Source organism: Neomonachus schauinslandi, chromosome 1 (genome assembly GCF_002201575.2).
Source record: "Neomonachus schauinslandi chromosome 1, ASM220157v2, whole genome shotgun sequence".
In the NCBI taxonomy this organism is placed as follows: domain Eukaryota; kingdom Metazoa; phylum Chordata; class Mammalia; order Carnivora; family Phocidae; genus Neomonachus; species Neomonachus schauinslandi.
Genome location: NC_058403.1, coordinates 29337573 through 29363181, shown reverse-complemented (window position 1 = coordinate 29363181; position 25609 = coordinate 29337573). Strand labels below are relative to the sequence as shown.

General features: G+C 34.8%; 1 protein-coding gene and 1 pseudogene across 1 annotated transcript in view; both read right to left on the bottom strand.

Moving 5' to 3' along the window:
* The window catches only part of ROBO2 (roundabout guidance receptor 2), a 1281409-nt gene that overhangs the window by 763278 nt on the left and 492522 nt on the right, over positions 1-25609 (bottom strand). The gene's annotated exons all lie outside the window — the stretch shown is intronic.
* On the bottom strand, positions 11831-12370 carry LOC110571158 (annotated as a pseudogene).

Here is a 25609-nt window from a genome sequence, read left to right as displayed (position 1 = left end):
AGTGGTGGTGAGAGGTAGACTTGCCACAGATGTCACATCTGGTTTCCTTATTGTCCTGATGAGTCACGCTTAATTTTAAACAGCAAGGCAGTTCTATGAACAAAGGAAGTGGTCTAGGGCATCATGACTCCCACTGGCCAAAGAATGGTTAACTGCCATATGCTATCCAGTAGAACAGGGAGAAGATGCATGGCCACCACCGGCGGGGTGGGGAAAAGATGTTGCCGGAGATTGTGGCTGAGGCAGTTTCAGTGCAGTTATGGGAAATCTTTGTGCGTTCCCCATGTGGTCTCGCCACATCCTCATGGACTGCCATGGTGGGGCTCTCAGGAGAGATATAAAGTAATAGGCAGGGGCAGGAAGGCAGACAGAACTTAGGAGACAGGAAGTGGAGGGGTACCAAGGAAAAGGACGAGGGAGAGATTGGGATAGGAGGGAGGAAGCAGAGCTCTGGGGAGGCAGGAATCATCAGACGGTGCTGCTGCATACACTCTACCTGGCCTGGGATATCTGGGGGTAAGCCCAGAGCAGAACAGTAGAAAAGTCACTCAGCAAAATAATCCATGTGGACTAGTCACAATAACATTTCACTTCTATATGTGTCTAAAACTTCAGAATATCGAACATACATGACTAAAAGTCTATTGCTCACAAAGACTTAGAAGTTTTGGATATTCGCTGTCTTAATAATATTGACCTTTTCTCTCTTGAAAGCCATATAGTCTTTGGTCAGGATCTCTTTTTTCTCTTTATCACCGTCCTTTATCCTCTGACCTCTCTTTGCTCTTACCCGACAAAGTAGTTGTTCGGTGCTCATGGAGTCAGCCCTGTTTTTATGCAACTGATGCCCATATTCAAAATTTCGAACTCAGAATCTCATTCACACCATGGAGTCTTATTTTTAATTGCTTACAGATTTTCCTTGCTTTCCATTGACCTCTATGTAGACCTGGTTTTTCCAAAATTCCCATCATCCTTCATGAGACAAATGCCTCTCCTTCTACTCAATTTCCAATTTTACCACCACCATACCATGCTTATCTTCCAGGACAGAAATCATGGGCTTATCAAGGCTTGCGTTCAACATATCTCTCCCTGCTTCACAACATTAACACCACACAAATGTTAGATCTTCCTTATCCCACATTTAAGCTACTGTAACAGCTTAAATTCAGTCTCTTTATTTTCCTAAATCATTGTTTGCATTGTGTCACCTTCCCATTCAAAACAGTGTAATAGTTCTTAGCAGGTCTTCTATAATTTAAGTTTGGATATCAAAATCTTACTTCTCATTACTCATGACATGGTTGGAAATTAATGTTTTAAAAAAGTCTTTACTGAGTTTCTGTTACATGTTGGCACTGTGATAAACAGTGCTGTAAGTGGCACAGTCCTATTCTTTACGAGTTTAAGACCTACAGGGATGAGGACGAACAGTGCAGCCCATGCTAGGCTGGAAGTGTGTAAATGGTAAATAGGATCCTGAGAATAGGGACTTAATAGAAACTCAGACCACAAAGGAAAATTTCCAAAAGAAGTAGAAGAATGAGGTGAGTCCTAAAAGACAAATAGGAATTAAGTGGGAAAGATAAGAGATGAAGATATTTTAGGCATGGGGATCAGTAGCTTGAGGATACATGGTATTTTTAAGGAATCCTAAATTGCTTTTTTAACGGCTGGAGTACAATGTTTAGCTCTAAAACTAAAGAGGTAGGCTGGGGTCAAATTATGAGGGACCTTGTGAACAAGACTAATAAATGTTCATTTTATGTTGAAAGCAATGGGGCTGTCAAAAGATTTTAATTAAGATAATGGGTTGCATGATCATATTTGTGTTTTAGAAAAATGCCTGGCAACAGAGTTGAAAACCCTTGGAAGGGATGACATTGAAGTAGAGAAACCAAGTTAAGAAGTTTAGGTTTCTCACAAAGTCTTGGGAAAAGTTACTGCTTAAAACAACCCCTACCACTATCACCACAGGGGGGAAAAAAACAAAAAACACACTTTTGTTCATGGTCAGTGCGGAAACCCAATAGGCCAACAAAATTATTTTTGGTAGTGAAGATGTATTAAAATAAAAAAAAATTCATAAATCGTAAGTAAAAATAAATCCTTTGAATTTAGTAACAGGCTAGCGAAATGCCCTCTAATTCCCATGGTTTTCTCTTCTAATCTGTAAGATATTTTTCTCTGGTATTTTGTTCATAGATAATTAAGAATAGAGATTCATTAATTTACTGTTACATTATATTCAGTTTTCAATAAAAAATGGAGCTGGGCAATGCAGATTTTACTTCATAAGAGGATTTAAAAAATAAATTCTTCTTAGTTTTTAACTCCTTGCATATAATATAAACCATATGTAAACAACACTATGCAGAACGAGGATTAAAGAAAACACTTGCTGTGTTGAACCGTTAAATGTGTATGGTGTTCTGAACACTCCTCCCCCATTTAAGTCCTGCAAGCTGTCTGCCAGTACAGTCTTCTTAATCATTTGCTGTACCGTGTTTTCATCTAAAAGACTTGTGTATATTTTATAGAAGACCCATAGAAAGCCAGCACCACAAGATATTTAAATATAGTCTGGTAGATCAGTATCATCACTAAGAGCTTGTTAGAAATAAAAATTATTGCCCCCCCCTCCAATTCTTAGAGAATAAGAATCTCTAGGGTTATGTCTCAGGAATCTTTATTTTAGCAAGCTTTCCAGATGAGTCTTATGTATCTTTAACTTAAAAAGAATTGTGGAAAAGGGTCAACCCCAAAGCAGAACAATCTAAAGGCAGTTAATTAAAAAAATAATTTTGCTGCTGTGTGTCTAGACTTTTAACAGATAACCACAAATACCCACTAAAATTGTACCAAACCTGTATTGGGTTTAATTGAACCAATTATTATGTCTTCTTATTCATGTTCTTATTCGTGATCTACTGGAAATATACCCCACTAAGCTTATGTTACCTACTCATGAGACTCCTATCAACAGAGACCTGATCAGCTCATCCAACAGGGGATACCAGCACATTCAATAAAAAATACATTTAGGATAAGAAATGAAGGTCCTCAGTATGGACATTTTTTAATACAAATTACCCAATAAAACTCAAAGGTATAGTATGATCAATGAGTTTGTGAGAATAATTGTTGGTCACAGTTTTTTTCTGTGTTATATAAAATATTCTTATTTTGTAAATTAGTTGTTTGATACTGACAATTACAATAACTTAACCAGTGGTACAATGTGCAGAAATCGATTAGAATGCATTAGGAATTAAGAAACAAAGCATTTCTTTTTCTTGATGGAAATCAAATAAAAATGTCAAACTGCTGCAATCAGACATCCTAGATATGAATATTCATTGGCAACTGTTCATGGCAGATTTATGAATTCTTTCACCTGCTGTTAGAGGAAAAAGGAAAACACTAAATTGTCAAATAAAGCTATTAACATAAGCTAAGAGAAAAAAATATATACACAGATGGATGATGATCTTGGAATTATGCAATCTTATCCAAAAAAAAAAAAAGACCTATTTCTTTTATATTGTGAAAACATTAGTTTTATGCTTGCAGATTGCAAAGGTTTGAGATTTGAACTCAGTATCCACTAGCAGCACCCTGTCTTATGGTTTATGAAGGACAGTGAAACCAAACACCTATCACTTTGTCTTGTAAAGCCATGTGTAAAGATACTCATTAACAATCTAAGTCATACTTAGAACGTCTGCCTCATTTCTTCAGCAACATTTACATCAACATCCACACACACTGAACTATTTTGCCCTAAAGAAAAGCTTTTGATTAAATTAGAGGATATAATTTAAATGGATGATAACAAACTACTTCAGTGGATTTGTTTTCAAAGTTTAGTAATGAGAAACCATATAAAATGTTTGTTTAGGCATGTTAGGTTACTTATTTAACCATGTGTGAATTTCAGTTAATTTGTGGAACATGGTTTTCATGAGCCTTTTTAGTGCTTCCTGATTATTACCAGGGTTGGAATGCTACAAAAACATAATTCCTGGAGCACCTCAGCATTTTCATTTATATGCAAGGAAAGGATGCACAGAAGCAATAAAAACTACACTTCAAATATTTCATTATTTTCTCATATACAATTTGACTCTTGTTTGGTTCAGATATTTTTTGGCTTATCTTTTCCACTCCTTTTAGGCTATTATCTCTGTTACAATCTTTCAAATAACTATAGAATTTTTTCCCTTTTAGTTTATGGCTTAAATAAATACATATTTAATACTAATGGGCTGTTTCATGTTAATTAATTTAATAAAATAGTAATGGAACTATTAGGCCAAGAAGACTTTGGGTTGTATTATACCCAATAATCATAAGATTTCACCTAAGTATTTGGCACAGCAATCATGGCATTTTTTCTACAAGATGGGGCATTTGAAGAGAATTGCAGAGATCTGAAACATTACTGTTCTCAACTATGCCAACAAGTTAAACTAGAAGTCATCTGAATGTATTCCAACACATTGATTTGGTTGACAAAACCAAAGTAAATGGTGCTGAATCCTTAAAAGTTTCCATTATCACATTCATTCATTGTTGGTGGAAGTGTAAATTAATGTTGTCTATGGAGAAAAATTTGCTAACATTTGTTATGGAGAATAATTCATCCAACATATAAAAATTAAATATGCATACACTATTTATGCAAGCAAATCCATTTTAAGGAATTGAACATATAAAAGTTTTCTACATTCAGAAGTATTCATTGCATCATAGTTTGTAGCAGCAAAGGACTGAAAGCAATCTAAATGTCTATTAATAGGGGACAAGTTAAATAAATCATGGTTCACCCACACAATGGATTATTTGAAGACATCAAAAGAATGAAGTAGTTCTATAAGTACTGATGTGGACTGATCTTTAAAGTGTATATTTTCAAAGATTTTATTTATTTATTTGAGAGAGAGAGAGCAGACAAGTGGGGCAGAGGGGCTGAGGGAGAGGGACAAGAAGAGCAGAGAGCCCGATGAGGGGCTCGATCCTAGGACCCTGGGATCATGACCTGAGCCAAAGGCAGATGCTTAACTGTATCAGGTTCCCCTTAAAGTGTATTTTTAAATTAAAACAGCAAGCCAAAAAATTGTGTGTACAATATACTCTAATTTTAATGTAAGACACAGAGAGAGAGAATCTATTTTTCTGTTTATCATCTATGTATCGGTCCAGGATATGCAAGAGTCTTAAAACAATGATTGTCTCTACTAGGTGAGTGGGGTAGGAATACAAACAATTTTCATCCTAAATCTTTTTGCATTTTAAAAATATTTATCATGTAAATGTACTAGATAAATAAATTTAAGAAATAAAATTTTAATTGCAAATAATTCATTTCCAAAATATGTCACAATATGAAAGGGTATGGATTAAGGTAGACATAGAATAAATGACCATATCCTAAAGATTAAAGTGTTGTGCATTACAAACAGTTAGGGCATATCATCCCAGCGGCATTTCATTATTTAGTTTTTTTTTATCCAATCACCTATACTTTATATCTTATAATTTTGCAGCCAGTGCTATACTTTAAGATTTGATTATATTATAGGCCTTCTCCTCCCAAAACTGCACACATGCAAACACCCACAGATTTGCAATATATTCAGGGGACTTATTTATTGTATCCACTCCAAGGCTATCCATGGATCCCTAATGCTCCATGAATCTTGGGATAACAACCCCTTATTTGAATAATAACATAAAGGTAGAAATTAAGTATCATTCATTTTCATTCTCAAATCATGTACAAAAAATTACTAATAATCAGTTTGAACAAGACTTCAAGAATAAATACATGTGTTAGATTGAAATTTGTGATTATAATCTAAGTCCAAGTAACTTCTGAAAAATAATACATGTAGAGTCCCAAGTGGCCATCTTACCAACTCATTTTTAGTCATTTTGTATCTTTGCAACATTTCTATCATCACTGAAAATTTTTACAAAATATAAGCCTGAAAGGGAAAAAAAAATCAATACCTAAATATTAAGAAAGTGTTACTATAGTCCAAGAGTTAAAGAGTAATAATATGGAGTTTGTATGTTTTTAAAAAGATTACTTGGTACCAGTTTCAAGGATGTGATGAGGCCTGATGTTATTTTAAGATATAAATCTCAATATATATATTAATCCAGAAATAAACAGTCTTGCCTAAAAAATAGTCTCTAAGATACTACCTCTTTGAATGCACACAATTCCTTAACATTTACTCTCAATTGTTTAAGTAACATATATTTCCCAGGAAATAGCTGATAATGCCTTTATGTACATGTATATGGACTTTCTTTTAGTATTATATTTACAATAATCATGACACTTTTAAAATAATAATAGTGAATACAACATCAACTGCTAAGTACACAGACAGAATACATAGATGCATTTGCTAATGTAAGTTTTATAATTACTACAATATAATGAAAGATAATTGCACATAGATATATTATTCTTAACACAATATCACTGTTCTTTCAGATTGGGGCTGTGTATATGGAGGTTTCCATCAGTTATTTTTATGGGTTTTTTTGAGTTTCTCATTTTCTCTGTCTTAAAACATTTGAAAAGTAGCATAACATCTCTTTCCTTTGACCTCTTATGACAAATTAAATATTCAACAACACTGAAGCATCCATTACCCTTGAGATGACATCATGATCTCAAAAACACTCCTTTAGGCAAATCAACATAATTACCACACATCTAGAACATACAGAGATTCTTCTTAGACGAGGCAGTAAGAGCCTCTGCTATTAAGAGGTCAAGATTAGGTTTAAAGGGTGCAGGTCTTAGATTCAGCACTTTACTTAATATCCTGGTAACAAATATAATTTCCCTTTAATTAATAAATGCAGAAATATGAAGCTTTGAAATCCATATTTATATTTTTCCCATATGTATGATGGGAAAGAATATTCTATAACATCTATTTTGGATATCAAAGCATTTACCAAAATGCCTCTTCCTTCCAGTTTTTTAAAGGAACAAAGGTAGCTGATAGGTAAACTGAAGCACTTCCTAATAAGTATCCCATTTAAGGGGACAAAAGGATGTGCTCACTCATTATCAGTGATAGTTTTACTGGTGTATCTGATTATACAGCTAGACATCTTAACTCAGGTCTTATTTGTAGTGGATCCCAGATATCCTAATGATATCCTAATAAGTATCTGAGAGCAACAATAAGAACAGCAGGGGCGCCTGGGTGGCTCAGTCGGTTAAACAACTGCCTTCGGCTCAGGTCATGATCTCAGGGTCCTGGGATCGAGCCCCGCATTGGGCTCCCTGCTCGGTGGGAAGCCTGCTTCTCCCTCTCCCACTCCCCCTACTTGTGCTCTCTCTCGCTGCCTCTCTCTCTGTCAAATAAATAAATAAAATCTTTAAAAAAAAAAACAGTAAGAACAGCAACAATATTCACAAACAAGCCCTTATAAAGAATTTATGTGCCAAGCACTATTCTGTTTTTAGATCATTTAGTTCATTTACTTCCTTACAAGCACCTCATGATGGAGGTAATATTATTCTTTTTTTAAAGATTTATTTATTTATTTTGAGAGAGAGAGAGAGAGTGAGTGAGCGGGAGGAGGGGCAGAGGGAGAGGGAGAGAGAATCTCAAGCAGCCTCCCCACTGATCACGGAGCTCAACTGGGGGCTCAATCTCAAGACGTGGGATCATGACCAAAGCTGAAATCTAGAGTCAGACACTTAACCGATTGAGCCACCCAGGTGCCCCTGGAGGTAATATTATTAACCCCTTTAGATATGAGGAAACTGAGGTGAAGAGGGATTTACTTATCTTGCTCAAGGTCACAGAGCTTGTAGAGAATTTAAATCCAAACCAAGGAAATTTACACATTAACACAACTAAAATACATTGGACATTAAAGAGATGTTTTAAATCACCTTATTTTCATTTTATTTATTTATTTTTTTCCAAAAGAAAGATTATAAGACTGGAAGGGTGATATTTATCCATGACATCGTCCAACAGGTATTTCTTAGTTACTGTTAAGTATTGTGGATGCAAATAAGAAAGATATGAATGACAACCTATATGAAACTTAAGAAACCTAATACAAAGGCAAGTTTTTTGAAAATGCTCTATTATTATAGTTTCTACTTACATCAAGTAAGAAAATTAAAATATATGAGACAAAGAAACTTTCAATTGTTTCTATAACTCTCATCTATATATCCTTATAATGTTAGTGGTTATAAAGATATATTTAAAACAGTGTTATTTGCTTATTTTATGATTTTAGTTTATTTTTCTTTCTACAGTTTATTTTTCTTTCTCTCTATTAATTTAAGTCTAAACAGTGTTCAAACAACTTCCCTGACCCATTTCTGTTTGAATGCCTCTAAAGCCTGTAATAATCTGCTCTTACGACCAACCTTCAGATTCTCTATCTACCATGAAGCCCTCCCTGAAAACTTACATATAAATGACTTTAAAGTATGTGATTGAAAATATTCACTTGATATCAATTATGCCCAATTGCATATCCACATTTTACTGAAATTTTTAGGTATTATTTCTTGAAGGTTAGTTGTCTGATTTAATTTTTTCATCATTCCAAGCAGCTCTATCCAATATAATTTTCTCCATGATGGGAGCATTCTTTAATTGTGCCATACAATATAGTCAGCACTAGACACATAATGGCTATTGAGCATTTGAAATGTGACTAGAGAGATTTACAATTGAATTTTTAATTTTATTGACTTTTAATTAATTTAAATTTAAAGTTAGTCACATGTGGCTAGTAGCTGCCTATTAATAATGTACATCTATAGCAAAGTATGCAGAGCAGATATTTAATAAATTCTGTGGAATAAATGAATGAGAGAATGAATGCATACACAAAACTTCTCAGGTTCATAAGAAATATTTATCTGTACCTAAGCTTTCATTTTCAAAAGCATGACAGACCATTTATGGAAGCAAAACTTCTAGAGATTTATAATCTTAGAATCATAAAGTTAGCCTAGGAGGATAGTCTAGATCATTCAGCCATCCAAACCCTTATTTGACAAATAAGAGACAACTGAGTCCAGGGAAGACAAGTTTCCTTACTTCAGAGCTAGATTGTGAAGAGTCAAGGACTGGAGCTCAGGTACTTTTGTTCTTAGGACAGTAATATTTGCCATAATATCCTAAAATTTTATGGGTAATTAACCTCTGTATATGATCTCCCCATGAGACTGTAAGCTTAGTCTAGTGTTTTGTTTTGGAGTTGCCCGGAAGCAAAGAGACCCTAAGGGCAAGGATTAGAATACAGGTGGTTTACTTGGGAGGTATGAAGAACACCAGTAGGAGAGTGACATAAGGAAGGTTGGGTAGCAATAAAAAGCATTGTCAAGACAGATACTATGGGCACTAAAGCTTAGTTTCATGAGGAAAATTCTGGATTTGGTTTAAAATGCATACTTCAGAGTTATCCCAGTTTGGCGAAGGGAGGTGTCAAATGAGGGAGCTGGAGTATTGTCTGCTCTCATCAGTCAAAACTCCCAGGCTTTTGGAAATCAGTAGAGCTCAATGATGAAGCAAGGCCAAAGACATATTGGTGGGACATCTCCAGTTTGTGTTCTTACGTTCTACTTAGTTTTTCGTGCAGATTCAAACTATAGTAGTTGTTCAGTTACTAAGATTATATATAGTTCTTTTCATCTTTAAATCATGGAATCTTAATGAACTAAGACCTTTTGAAGATAAAAATACTTTGTATCCCAGGAGCTAACATAGTGTCTAGCACAAAATAAATGATTTCCAAATTAGTGCCATAACTTAATCTTGTCAACAATATAGGCAAAAGAACAACACAATATTTTGATACTTTACTGCTCCTACTACTCTCAGCAGTAAATACTAATCGATTATCAACTACCTATTTCTAAATAATTGTCATACATCAATTCATTATTCCTCACCACAATACTATATTAAATATACTATATATTACCATATCATACTACAACAAAACATAAATAGGTTCTTATGTGTTTTTTGGAAACAAAACTTATATATACATTATGATATTTTCAAATTAGTATTTTTTTAAAGATTTTATTTATTTATTTGACACAGAGAGAGAGACAGGGAGAGAGGGAACACAAGCAGGGGGAGTGGGAGAGGGAGAAGCAGGCCTCCCGCTGAGCAGAGAGCCCGATGCGGGGCTCGATCCCAGGACCCTGGGATCATAATCTGAGCTGAAGGCAGACGCTTAACCGACTGAGCCACCCAGGTGCCCCTCAAATTAGTATTATAATTTAATGTATTATTTTTATTTCTAACAGGGGAGTTCTTTTATATTGGAATCACTTTTGGTTTTGAAAGCTGAAGATGGAAGCCTAAGGACTTTGGTTTCTCTTACACATCACTATGTTTAACATCAGCTGCAAAATTAGTTGTTTTCCAAAGTATACAATGCAGATATGGCCATGAAAGAAAATCAGAGTTTAGGAGAACACATAGAGTTGGGAAAAAAATACTACTTCTCCCCTTAAGTTTATTTTTCCAAAGAAGAGATTCCAAGGCACTTGCTATCACCACCTACAATACACACTGAGCTCCTAGTAAATATAGTAGATGTGAAACCTACTATATTTCCTTGATTTTATTTTATTTTATTTTTTGAAGAAGAAAATCTTATTAATCACAGCATGAAATGGACATGACATCCCATTAGGATTGAGCAGGATAAATAATGCTGTTACAGAATTTACATCTATTTTGGAGGAAAATGCCACATTATTAGGGCTCTTCTAGAAGGTTTTTATGGAATGATTTCAGTAAACCTCTTATTTTTCAATAGTAAATACAAATATATATTCTCAAACTTCCAAAAAAAACCAGTTAGTAAGGCAACTATAGAATCTATAATAACAACTGGCGGATTAGGACTACTCTGTTAAACATTAAGAACCACGTTCTTATTTTAGCCGTTATATCAATGCCCCTTTTTCACTGGTAAGGCACCGTGTGCTGGGGGTGCCACGATGATTAGGAGGTTTCTTAAGTTATAGATGTTTGCTTCATCCAGACTCAAATGAGTTTCCTTTCCCCATTTTGCTCTCTTTTGGAGTAGAATCAAATAGCTTTGTGTTTTGTACGGAGGGAGGCTAATGTTTTGAAATTCAGCCGTTGCAATCTTTGTTAATTTAAAAGAGAAATGAATTATTATAGGAATAAGTCTGTGAACTACTCCCAGTTTTAAAATAACAAGGCTTCTGAATAACTTCTCAAACTTACCTTTCCATTCTGGCACACAGCTTGAGAAACCTAACTTGTCTGATCTGCATTGCAGTAATTCTGCCAGCTACATTTTGCCCTCAGTAAGGGTGAGAGTTGTGGTTTCAAACAATTTCTGCATAGAAAGCGTCTTCAAATAAGTTTTCTTTTCACTGAACTGAGATTTTTTTTCACGTAGATGCCTGTGGAAGGCAATGTAAACATACACATATATACATCTGCATGCCCATGTGGGTGTGTACATATATCTTTTTAAAGTAAATTAGTTTTAGGGCTCCTGGGTGGCTCAGTCAGTTAAGCGTCTGCCCTCAGCTCAGGTCATGATCCTAGGATCCTGGGATCGAGTCCCACGTTGGGCACCCGGGTCAGCGGGGAGTCTGCTTTTCCCTCTACCCCTCCCCCCTGCTCCTGCGCTCTCTCTCTCTCTCTTGCAAATAAATAAGTAAATTTTAAAAAAAGATAAAGTAAGTTACTTTTGCCATTAGAATAAAACTAAACTACAGGGACAACTCAGTGAGGACAGATTAGTCTTCCTCACAACACTAGGTTGAGGAAGGCAAGTGCAATTCGCCAAGGGATGTGATGAGGCTGTGGTTAGTCTTTTCATCATCTGTCAGCCCCATATTGCCAGGTCTCACCACTACAGCGACATGCACACCTGCGTCCTCAGAAGCACTGGCCTCTAGAGTCACGTCTGTCAGAAACAAGATGTTGTTGGTTGAGCACCAATGGCTGTTGGCAATCTTTTGGTAACTCTCTCCACTTTGTGTCCAATCTTGGTCTCAAAGTGACCATCATCAAGCTCAAGAATATCTCTTTGTAGAATGGCCAAATGATAGCTTCTGGGCCTCTACACTTCCTGAAGAAGAGATATACACCTTCATTCCAACCTCGGTCCATTTCCTGACTGCGGGAGCTACATCTTCAAAGAACTCTGTTTTCAGGCCCCCAGCTGTGAATGCTGCTCTCCACAGACAGCCCTGCAGCTGTTTCAGTGCCCTGGTCTTTCGGTCCAGAGACATCTGCCAGCACACGTTATCCACCATGGCCTGGATCATCTGCTGCAGGTCATCTGCTCCCTTCCCAGATGTGGCAGATGTTACCAAATGGAAACTGTTGAGATGCTTCTAATTAAACTAATAAAACTAAAATAGTTAGATACATTGGGGCAGTGGTTTCTGAAGCTTGTACCAGCTTGTTGGGCTGATTGTGCACATCTCTTCTCACGACCACGATCCGGGACGAGATTTCATGTTGGTCACTTGAAATTCATCATGGCAGTAGTATTCACACCACGGGAATCATCAGTGTTACAAATCAAGTTGCCCTCTTCTCCATCCTGTCGTCTAAACGTTAAACAGCACCATTTACAGGTATACCACTACATGGCAGAGACTATGAGGCATCCCAGAACTCGTAACTAATTTAATTCAACACCAGATTTATTCCTAGAAGCGACTTCCCTTGCGCAGTATATAATTATTAGGTGACCAAAGTGTTTTGTCTGGAACCACCACAACAAAAACACCCACATGAATCCAAAGACGAGGTGCTGCTTTATGTAATACTGGTTCTAAGCTAAAGCATGAGGAAGTAATGATGGAGGCTGGGAGTGTCCAGACTGATATTTTTATTGCAACTAAATCTTTTTTTCTTTAATTCTGGGACCATCACAATGTTTCCAATTTTTATTTTGCTAATGAAATCACTAAAAAAACCTCTTGTCATCTCTCATCTTAATTTCATGACTGAAAAAACATTTAATACTAAGAAAAGTAAAATAAAAATAAAAATACATAATCTCTGAATACATTACAGTTCTTGCTAGGAAAGGAAATTTCGCAGTCTTACACTACCATTTACCACATATTAGTACAAGCTTTGTCACAAGCTGGCTGAATACTTTGGAACCCGCATACAATAATTATATTCATTTTTCTTAACAATAAGTCATTGAAAGAAGAATATTCTGAAAAAAAAAAAAAAACAGAAAATATCAAGCTTTGAACCATGTTGAGAGCTTTCCGTTGCCAGACAGAATACCCAGTTGCAATGACAAAGGCCGTAGAGTGTCTATTGCTCTCCTAGCTGAGGATGACTTTTCAGATTATCTAAATTTCTGGTTTCCTTCTCTAAGCTCACTCAAGTACATTTCTTATAAGAAAACATTTTTTCAGTATTACTTTTATACACAGACTATATGGCAATCTCCAAACACAAGCATGTAGTCTCCTTTCCAGTTATCTTTCATTAAAATTAATAGTCATTTTGATTCAACCCTTAATCTCATGTACATTTCATGGAGTGTGATACTTTCTGTGTACTGGTAACATGTAGTTTCCAAATGAGCAAAATGAGAACCCTATCTAGAGACAAGGTAAACTGACTCAAGCCTGGCCTGATCAACCTGTTCTGGTAGCCGGTTGGGCACATTCTGGCATCAACACTGCCCTGTAGCCTTCAAACTATGATAAATATTATTTCAATGTCTTTTAAAAAGTGTTCATTTTTTTTAAATGAGATTAGAGACCAGTATTCCTTATGTAATTACTTCTAGAAAACTATTGTCAATGTATTTAAATGTTATTTTTCTGCTTCTGAATATGTAACAAGGAACAGTGTGCGTATTATGTCTCATCTTCTTCTAATAAAAAAAGATATATGAGAAAAAACAAACTCTTGTACAGTAGTGAATCAACCAAGTAGACACAGCCAAGTGTGCATTTGGCATATTTAACAAAGCAGACCAATAGCTCTAAATTAACACTGAATTTGCTTCTGTAAAGGAGAATTATTATTGACATTTCCAGCTTGTGGGGCCACAGAGAGTGAATAAGTTGATTGTTGTTCAATTATTTAATTAAGTTCCAGGAAAGATGTGAATCACAAGACCTACCAGCATTAGCACTAAATTATAGAAACAGACCAGTATTGGTCAAAAAGCGGACTGCAATGATCACTGAGAATATGTTATAGATTGACTGTCTTTGTCTGCTAGTGTATTGACAGGGAACATGTAGAGAGCTAATTTTGAAGTTTTTAATTATAATGACTCAAAAAAAGAATAAGGAATCATGAATAGTTCATTGAGCTTAAGCACATAGGCTCTTTTAGCATATGTGACCTCAAAAGAGCCACTAAATAGGTACAAACATAAAGAGTAAAAATATTCCCAAACCACTTTTGGCCCAGACAACATAATGAGTATTGAGAATAACAAGGTGCCAGCATTAATAGTAAATCGAATTACAATAGTCCCCCTTTTTCTTGGTTTTCATTTCCATAGTTTCAGTTAGCTGTGGTCAACTGTGGTCTAAAAGCGGATATCTGATCCTCCCTTTAAGGAGGAGAGGCCCATATAGGTCAGTAGTAGCCTAATGCTATGTCACAATGTCTGTGTCATTCACCTCACTTCCTCTCATCATGTAGGCATTTTATCATCTGACATCATCAAAAGAAAAGTGAGTGTAGTACAAGAAGGTATTTTGAGAGACCTCATTCGTACAACTTTTATTACAGTATATTGTTATAATTGTTCTATGTTATTATTATTTATTGTTCTTAATTTCTTACTGTGCCTGCCTTATAAATTAAGCTTTATCATAGGTATATATATATATTTATATTTATATGTCATAGGCATATGACATATATATTTATATATCATATATCATATATGTGTGTGTGTGTATATATATATATATATATATATATATATTCAGGGCATATACATGGTTTGGTACTATCTGCAGTTTCAAGCATCCACTGGGATCTTGGAACAAACCCCTGTGGATAAGGGGGGGATCACTGTATTGCCTCTTCAAACTATCATTTGGAGAAACAAATGTGGAAACACAAGAAATCCATTCACTTTTCAGGTTTTTAGATTTCTAAACATGTTAAGATGTTTACCATATGTACATTATGAACATAATCCAGCTAGTACCAATGGTAAGAATGTCTGTATGGTGAAATTTGGACAGAATATCATATTCATTGCAACAAGATGTAAGCAATCTATGTAAAATATTTCTTTCAGGGACTAGTATATGTGCAAAGAATAGCTATTCTCTTAATTACCAGTGTGAAAGGATAACTACTTTGTTAATCCCCAGTAAGGTAAATATGTGTACCTAGTATCTAAATCTGTATCTGTATCTTTGTCTATATATTCTTTACGATCAATTGCATCTATCATAGAATGACAAATGTGACCAATTAAGGAAAAGCAATAGACCCAATACAATTTTATTTCTTAAAGTTTTGGTTCCATACCACATGCCAAAAGTCATCACTAAATTGAGATATACTGCCTTGTTTCAAACACCATTAGGTTACAGCACAGAGCTATAGGATTATAGGCAATGCATTGTATTTGATTGTCCATTGCCAAATTCAGGTGACATAAGTCATGTTCCACAATGGTTATTTCCAGACCCACTATTAAGAATTATAATCAGTGACTTTGATGATTGAATCACGGACATGGTCATCAGTTTAGCAGGTAAGTTATGGAGAGGGACATCTCCAGCACAACAGAAGAAAAGAATGAGAATATAAAATAACCTTAAAAAATTCTACAAGTTTTCAGAATTAGTTATGATAGAATTTAAGAGGAACATATAAAGGTCATTGGATTATTTGAAAAAAAAGTTAAGGGAACATAAAACTGAAGAAATGCTGTCTATGTATAAATATGTTTGAAGAAAGTTTGAAGCACCATAGAGAATGGAGTAAAAAGTCAAATTTGGGTACACAATGTACTTTAAATTTTAAAGGAAGCAAGAGACTTAGTTACTTAAATGAGGTAATAATAGTTATGATGGTGTGGACAAAGGATTTGGAACTGGAGACCTGGGTTTGAATCCAAGTTCCACACTTACTAACCTTGAGATCTTGGGTTAAGCCATTCTGTATCTCTGAATCTCACTTGAAAAATGGAGATGTTAATAATGTCTAGTTAAACTCAATAAAAATAATTGGGGTAATTTATGTAAAAACACATAGTAAATTTAAATCACTGTATACTACTGTTGATTTTTGAAAATAATTTTTATAAAGGTAATAGTCAAATTACAGACATTTTATTCACATTGTATAGAATTTTCAGAAGTTTAAACATTTTAAGATTTTTAGATAATGTACTCTATCAGAAGGGCTTAAAAACCATTTCATTTTTTAAAATGTCTTAACCGGGGTAGCTGGGTGGCTTAGTCGTTAAGCGTCTGCCTTCGGCTCAGGTCATGATCCCAGGGTCCTGGGATAGAGCCCTGCATTGGCCTCCCTGCTCTGTGGGAAACATGCTTCTTCCTTTCCCACTCCCCCTGAGAGTGTTCCCTCTCTCACTGTGTCTCTCTCTGTCAAATAAATAAATAAAATCTTTAAAAAAATTTAAAAAATTAAAAATTATAAAATAAATAAAAATAAAAATAAATTTAAAAATGTTAAGATCATTTCGAGAACACAGATGAAGAGTAAGCATTTTTAAATTGCTAAAAAAACCCCGAAGTTACATTTTGTTAACTATGGTATTGGAGTTTTAACTATTGTTTTAAGTCAAGGTTATTAGGTTCTGCCAGGCTATGAAATCTTTGATTTTCTAAGTTTAAAAAAAAAATAAAGATGACTATATGTTCATCAATCTGAGAATCTGAGAATATTCATATAAGGTCCAGACTACAAACAATTTAGATATTGTCGAAAAGATCTTTCAGGGGTGCCTGGGTGGTGCAGTCAGTTAAGTGTCTGATTTCTTGGTTTTAGCTTGGGTCGTGATCTTGGAGTCGTGATCTTGGGGTCGTGAGATGAGGCCCCACGTTGGGCTCCGTGCTCAGTTCAGAGTCTGCTTGAGATTCTCGTTCTCCCTCTCCCTCTGCCCCTCCTGCTCAGGCTCTCTATCTCTCTCTAAAATAAATAGGTAAATCTTAAAAAAAATCTTTTAGAGGGCCTTTCTGGTTTAATAGTTGGTCTTTTCTTTCTCTTCATCTCCTCCATCTTTTCCTTCTTCTCTTTTTCCTCCTCTTCTCCTTCTCCTCCTCTTCTTCCTTCTTTTTTCTCTTTCTCCTCCTACTCTTCTCCTCTTTCCTCTCCTCTTCCTCCTCCTCCATCTTTCTCTTTCTTCTCCTCCTCCCTTTCCTCCTCTCCTTCAATCTGCTATCCCTAATTCATTGTTTTTACTAGCCCAAAGTCTCTACTCTGTTGATCTTTCTAATGAAGTAAATACATCGTTATATTGCTAGTGGATAAAGACTTAGGTTTTTATTTCTCCTTTAGTCTTAGGCAAAAGAAGGAGACACTGGTGGAAAAGTCAAACTTCTAGATTGAATGCTGAGAAAGGAAAATAGAATCCTATACAAATTGATGGCAACTTTTGCTTTCCAGAGACACAGATAGCTTTTGGTATATAGATGTAGGCATATTATAAGGTATATGAAATTGGAACCCCCAAATCCTATTTGGGATAAAACACTTATGGAACTAATGAGATCCAGGTATAAGTAAGGCTCAGAGAAAAACTGCTGAGGAAAAGGCAGAGACTTAAACATGTAATGTTAAATTTAATAATTTAAGCATTTTTCTCAAAACAAAACAAAACAAAACTATTTATGGTTTTCACTTACTATTGCTCCATGATCTGAACCCCACAGCCTTGATGTGAAAAATAATTTCTCTTGATAAAGTAGTTTAATTTGCATATGTGGTTTACTACATACACAGATCTTTCTACATATCCTGATTTATTGGCATGATAATTTCACTGATCCAGAAGAATTTATATTAAAATTGCTTGGTAATATGAAATATGTTCAGGAAGATTAGAAAACCATATTATATTCCCAAAAAATTATACTATCATTTATAACAGTTGCATCCAAACTAACTAATATTTACTCAATTGCAAACAATGTTACATGAGGCATTTTAACCCTAAATAAACATGCTATTTATACAAATAATGTAAGTGTTGGGGAAACAAACAAACAAACAAACAAAGATGCCAAAGTCCCTTAGCAACAAGGAGCCAGAATACTTCTAAGGAAATTAACTTCACTAAGTCAATAAAATAACCTAAATCCTTTAAATTTATAACTTCTATATTTAACAGATGATACTATTCAACAATTCTACCATTTTTTCTGCACCTGAAAGGATATCAGGTCTTTTATTTTTCTTCTTTTTTCTCCTGCAATCAAACTCTTCTTGCTACAGGATTAGGGTATCCTAAATCTTCCCCTATTCTCAGTATACATCCAACAAAAGCATAGCTTTTTACTGCTTGTGGTTTCTAGAACATTGCTTTTAAGATATTAATGTACAGATCATTCACCTGGGGATCTTGGAAAAATGCAGGTATTAATTCATCAGATCTGGGGTGTGGCCCCACATTCTGCATTTCTAATAAGCCCCCAGATTATGTTTATTCTGCTCTCAAGTAGCAGCAAGGTCTTAGACACAGGAAGAAGGTGTATTCCACCAAATCTTTAAACCATCACAAAAGTTTTGATATTAAAAATCTTGCAAATCTGAATAGTTCAATAAGAATATAATGTAGTGGGAATTATGCCTGTGTCCTCAAGAAGTAGCTAAGGAAACTGAACTAAGCAAAATGGCACTACCCACAGAGGTCAGTGCCCCTGTATTCCTGTCAAGAGGAAGTAATGCTTTAAATTTCTCGTTAATACTCATAAAATATTTACTGGAGAAACAATGTAATGAACTATAGATGGGCTAGTACTCTATTTTGAGTCCTATGGTACCTCTCAAAGCTTCTTCTGGAAGCAGGTTTTGAATAAAACCTGATATTAATAAACACTTTACCTTTTTAAAAATATTACTATTAAAATCATCATTAAGGACAAAATTGTGAGCAAAGGCTATAATTGAGGGCATTTAAAAAACAAATATAACTAATTATAAAATACTAATTATAAGATACATTAAATGAAAATGCCATAAAGATTGACGCACCTTCTGCTTGCTAGATTAATGGTAAACAACGTTATCTATTTTTGTTATCTTTAAATCTATGGAAAGAATAGACAGATGGAATTAACATTGGGTTGGAGAAGGAGAAGCTCTAAGTAAAATTATCACTTGGGATCAAAACCTCCATGGCCTCTGTCCTTGAGCAGTTAAACGCAGACAATAACTCACTCATAAAGAGTTAGAACAATGAAATGAGACAACGCACAGAAGATCCTTAGCACTGTGCCTATGGTTAGCAACTATAATTACTAGCTTCAATTACTATTATTGTTTTTTTAAATTCAATTTATTAACCTATACTGTATCATTAGTTTCAGAGGTAGGGTTCAGTTATTCATCAGTTGTATATAACGCCTAGTGCTCATTACATCACGTGCCTTCCCTCAATGCCAATCACCCAGTTTCTAGTATTCTTAGCAATCTGAGTTTCTGTGGAAAATTACATAAACGAGGACGTATTTATAAAGCACCTTTAATGTGCTACTCCCAATAAGCACAATAATATCTATTCCACCGTTTATTGAATACTTACATCATATCAAGCATCGTGTGAAAAGCAGTAAATAATCTCTTTTAACCCTAATACATGTCCAAAGTTTATATTTTATTTAAGAATTATCAAGTCCAGAAAAATACGGTGGTTTACATAAAATCCCTAGAGTTCATGCACAGCAGAACTGGTATTTCAGCTTAGATTTGTCTACCAGTTCTTGGTCGTTCCACTACAGTGGTGTTTAAAACTCTGCCTTTGTGGTTTTGTCGTCATCTGTGAAATGCGATTAATAATGTGGTCCGCACACATTGTTTTAAACATTAAATCAAATAATGAATACTAAAAAGCCAGTACAATGCCTGACACAAAGTTAGCAACCAACAGACAATCTCTACCTATAGATGAGTGATGGCATGAATATTAGATTTGAAGCGGGTTCTGCTTCCAATAGCAACAGCTATGGTAAGGTTTCCAGTCTTAGACTTTGTCATCAGCCTCTCCTCTACCCTTTACCACTGTCTATGCAGAGTTTCCCATCATGCCATTGCTTCTGTTTAGCCAGATATAACATAACATAATTGTGGCAAAATAAGCATTCTGCCTTTTTGGGATTCCCGGCAGAATATTCCAAACACAACTTTCCTTTTGCTGATGCTGTTAATTGCACAAATGCTCACGTCATCTTGTTTAGACTGTGGTTTCATCCTGTTTTGACTATCACGTTGCCCTTCTGCTGGTCTCCCTGTCGACAGACTTCAGCTGGTACACACTGCGCCTCTGAGTCTGATAGGCATCAGCTGCAGCAAATAGACAACTTCTAGCTAGCTGCCAGACACAAATTCGTATTAAATTGTACTTTTAATTTGCTTTCGGAAAATATTTTTAGATTTATGTATGAAAGATGTCCTTTCATCTTGACCATTTAGAAATGTCTAATCCTCCTTTTTCTCATATATGCTGAATTAAGTGGCATGAAAAAAAACCACCAATGGTCCTTTCTGTGATATGTTCCTATGTGGTGCCTTTTATAAAGCTACCATTTATCTTTTATTAGCACTTTTAAGGCTGATGAAATTGGATTTATTACCTGTACAGTAAAAAGAGAAGACAGGGATGTCAGAATTGTTAATGTTCTCTCCTAACAACAACAAAAAAGCAATTTGCTGGCCCTCATCCAAACAAATTCCATGAATGCTGGCCAGTTTACTGTAGCTTTGCTACAACTGTGCATTCCATATCTTCCATCTTGCTTCCCCTTTTATATTTGTGGTTTTAGCTTATAGGAATCATAAAGACCAAATTTTAGGGACACTGAAAAATGCAGAGGAATTCTGTTCAGGTGCACAGCAGAGTGCTAGAAATCTGTGTATGAAAGTCAGAAGCTCTGTCATCTGGGGTCACATGTGTCTCTGAGTCCAGAATGTTATCACATATCTGGGATAGTACGAGTCTGTAATTGTTTCTATCTGGTTCTTCTCTGTTCCAGTGGCTCATGCACAGTGCTACAAGATCTTAGTTCTCTAAAATGTTGTTTTTTTTATGTTGTAGACATTTCCTTTTTTTTGGCTACCTGGTTTACATCACCCCTCTTCTGTTCCTAACACAACCCCTATTTCTGTTAGAAAATTATCTCTGCTCACTATGTGTAGTCTTGATACTGTGAAATCCAGCTGCCTTCCTTCTACTACTGTAACAGAAAGGATCAGAGCTTTCTACTCACCACTTAGATATAGCTAAGGAGTGGGCATGTGGTTTATATCCGACCCATGAGAGACATTCCCTTCAGGGACTTAGAATCTTGGGGAAGTGTCACAAAAGTAGAAAAAATAGTTGGGGTTTGTTTTTTTAATTAGAGAGGCCCCAAGCAAAAAGGGGGTCCCAACTGGAACATACTTATGAATACTCTCCTATAATTCCTACTTCCCCTGTGTCTGGGGCTTCCCAAATCCTGCCCCTTTGTCTCTAAATTTCCCTTGGAATATTTGAGCTCTTATTACAATTCCAATATTTTCTTTTTCTTATTTTAGCAAGACTTGAACCAAAAACTCCAGATGTGTGCAACTCAGGAACTGTGCATGATGACATTTTCCTACTTCAGAATTTTTTATTAGTATGATCATCTACAGAATGAAGTATCAATCCCTTAGAATCTGGATCAGTTCTATTCTCCAACATTGCTAGTTACTTTTACCCAAACAAACGCTTTGCTTGAAATGGAATGATTTATTCCTTTGTGCTTGTGTGTGTGTGTGTGTGTGTGTGTGTGTTTATGTATCTTCATTTCCCTGAATGGGATACCCAGTACCCATTCCTTCCTAATTTCTTCCTTTTTCCTCTTATTGGAATCTTACCTATTTTCAAAGTCCAAACCAATTCCCCAGTCCTTCTGTAGAGCCTTTTCTTTAGTATTAAATCCATGATGGCATTGTCTCTGTTCAAATTTTATAACAATCACTGCTGTGTAGTGCTAATATTCAGTTTGCTTCCTTAGCAGTACTAACTCAACAAATTCTTATATTTTCCTGTGTGCCTTATTTCATCAACTAGACTTTAAATTCTACCATGGATGGGTCCAAGGTTTGTGTCCCATTGAATTCCTGCAGTGCTTAACATATTGTCCCATGAAATACTTTTATTTAATTTGCATTTTAGTTCTCAATATTTTTTTTTAAAGATTTTATTTATTTATTTGACAGAGACAGAGACAGCGAGAGCAGGAACACAAGCAGGGGGAGTGGGAGAGGGAGGAGCAGGCTTCCTGCTGAGCCGGGAGCCCGATGTGGGACTCGATCCCAGGACCCTGGGATCATGACCTGAGCCGAAGGCAGTCGCTTAACCAACTGAGCCACCCAGGCGCCCCTTTAGTTCTCAATATTTAATTCCTCTTTGCGTTTAGGGAATTCTTGCTGTGAGATTTTTTTCCTTTTTATATTTTCAAAAGTAATTATTTGGGTGACTACTTTCCCATGCTCTGTAATTTACATGTATTAATGATGTCATTTTTCTTTTTTAAAGCATTTTACATTAAAGAAAATGTAGATTGTGTACATGATGGCTTCCAGTCACAGTAAAGCAGAATGTTCAAATATTTAAGAAACGACCTTAGTTTGGTGGTTTTATAAACTGATAATAGCTAATGGTTATTGAACACATACCAATTGCCATTCAGTGCACAAAGTTCATACTGGAGGGGGTACTATTTTTATCCACTATATTTACAGGTGAAGAAACTGAAATTAATGATTTTAAAGAGCCTATCCAACAATCCCCAGCTAATAAGGGGTAGAGTAAGAATTAAAAATCAGCCTGCCTCCAGAGCTCCAGCACTGAACAACAAGGCCATGCCAGCGTCGTTGCAGTTTCTGGATCTAGATCAACAAAGGACACATTAGAATTAAAAAAAAAAAATTAAGAAGACGATGATTTAAAAACTATCCCCAGTGATTATAGAGTAACTTTATTTACATGGTGATTCATACAATGTCATTTTGACAGGAGCTAAAAGGATTGACTGCTCTTAAGATACCAAGGCAGGTCTATAATTGAATCCTCTAAAAGACTCGAACTTCTTTTTCAGAGCACATTCTAACTACTTAAATGCTAGACTCTCTTTTATTCCAGAAAGCATGTGGCATTTTTATGCCAAATCTCAAAAAGTGGATTTAAGCTAAGCTATTTTTTGAATACTGGACAGCATGTACATTCACAATCATTAGGTAGAAAGTATTGCCCCTTTAAGAACACTGCACAGATAGTCTGGAAAATCCTCCAAGTTAAAGAACATGAAGGAGACAATTCAACTAAATTCAAAGTCTGATCCTTAAGTGGATCTTAGATGGAAAAAAATGCCATAAGGTATGTTATTAGGACAACTGGCAAAATTTAGATACGGACTGGATATTAGGTAGTATGGCGTGAATGTTAAATATCCTGAATTTGACTACACTGTGGCTATGAAACAGATTATACTTGTTATTAGGAGATAACCTTTGAATTATTTAGAGTAAGGGAATATGTTGTCTGCAGTTTGCCATCAAATGAGTCAATAACAATAGTAACATATTAATAATATACATGAATAGAAGATGCTAAAATAAGCCTGTTAAAATGTTAATTTGTGAATCCAATTGAAGGTCATATGTACACTAATGCACTATTTGAAATTTTCTGTTAAGTTTGGAACTTTTAAAAACATAAAAAGTTTACAAATAACTGTATAAAATGGTAAGAACACTTTAAAATGGTTTACCTCTTTGGGATATAAAATATTTCTAAAATATCCCAACTCCTTTGGTATAAATACTTTTATTTATATGAATTAAATGCCTATTTAGGTAGTTTTTTCTTATTATTTTCTTATAAATTTCTTAATGATTAATTTGAAGTCACTTAACACAGTGAGTGCTTTTTAGTATATGCATTAGGTAATGTTTTAAATATTCTAAAAATCTGAAGTGGTTCAACTATGTATCAACTATAATATTTAGTGGAAAATAAAATCCATCTTCTTCAACTCATTTTTCCTTGGTTTTATAAAGTTGCTTGAATGATAAACTATAGCATGGCAAACTATAGTAAAACACTGTAATAAAAATGCACTATCCAAATACCATACATGTAGATGGTAACATGTAGATGACACAAGAAAAGGCATTTTGTCATATAATAAAACCTAACATAATAAATATTATATACAATTCCATAATTAGAATCAGATAATTCAGTACCCTGCTCTTAACCATTGATAGAACATTTTGACAGAAAATCACTAATAATATATAAGATTTGAATAATACTATCAACCAAATTGACCTAATTGATATTTGTAGAACACTCTACCCAAAAGCAGAATATTCTTGTCAAGCATATAAGGAACATTTATTGAGATGAACTATATCCTAGTTCATAAAGTATGTCTAAATAAATTCAAAATGATTCATGACTTACAAAATAATTTTTCTGACCACAATGGAATTAAATTAGAAATCAATAAAAGAAAAATACCTGGAGAATCTCCAAATATTTGGAAATTAAATAATATACTTCTAAACAACCCATGGGTCAAATGAAAATCAAAGTGGGAATTATAAGGTATTTGGACTCTCTAAGGGAAAATAGAAAGTTATGTGGACTAAATAAAAATGAAAACACAGAATACAAGCAAAAAGCTTAACAAAATAAAGCTATTAAAAACAGTCAGTATTTTCTCCACCCCAAAGAATTTTTTAAATAGTTAAGACTTTAGACTAAAAAATTAGCACACTGTTTAAAAGTAATGAACAAAGTATTCAGTTAAGAGGATGATAGTTCACTCATAAAAGGGCCAAAGTCAAGAATGTAAGAGCCAAAGATGGTGTTGGTGGCAGAGAATTTGTTTTTAACCTAATATCACACTGGGAAGAATTCAATATCTGACACGTGGGAAAAATCTCATAAACGTTTAACTAGTAGAAACATATTAGAAACATTTCAGACCAAACTGAAGCACAGTGGAAGATCATATAGGAAATCCCTCATTGATAGCTACCAATATATAATGTATTAATCACATCTTCAAAGTCATTTATTCATTCATATAACAAATATATTCTGAATGACTATAATTCCTGTTCAAATAAATATTAATCAAACACAAGTAATAATTAAAAACAAATATTCAAATGGTACATCATTACTAAATATAAGATATAATAGAGATTGTTACTATATCTCATCTATCAAGTGGGGCAAAGCTGATTCCAGAACTAGCTTAGTTAGTCTCATTGGTTCCAAATTCAAGAATCCCAAGTGTCTACTCATGCTGTTTCTTAGCTATCTCCCTTTTGTCTTTTTTTTTAAAGAT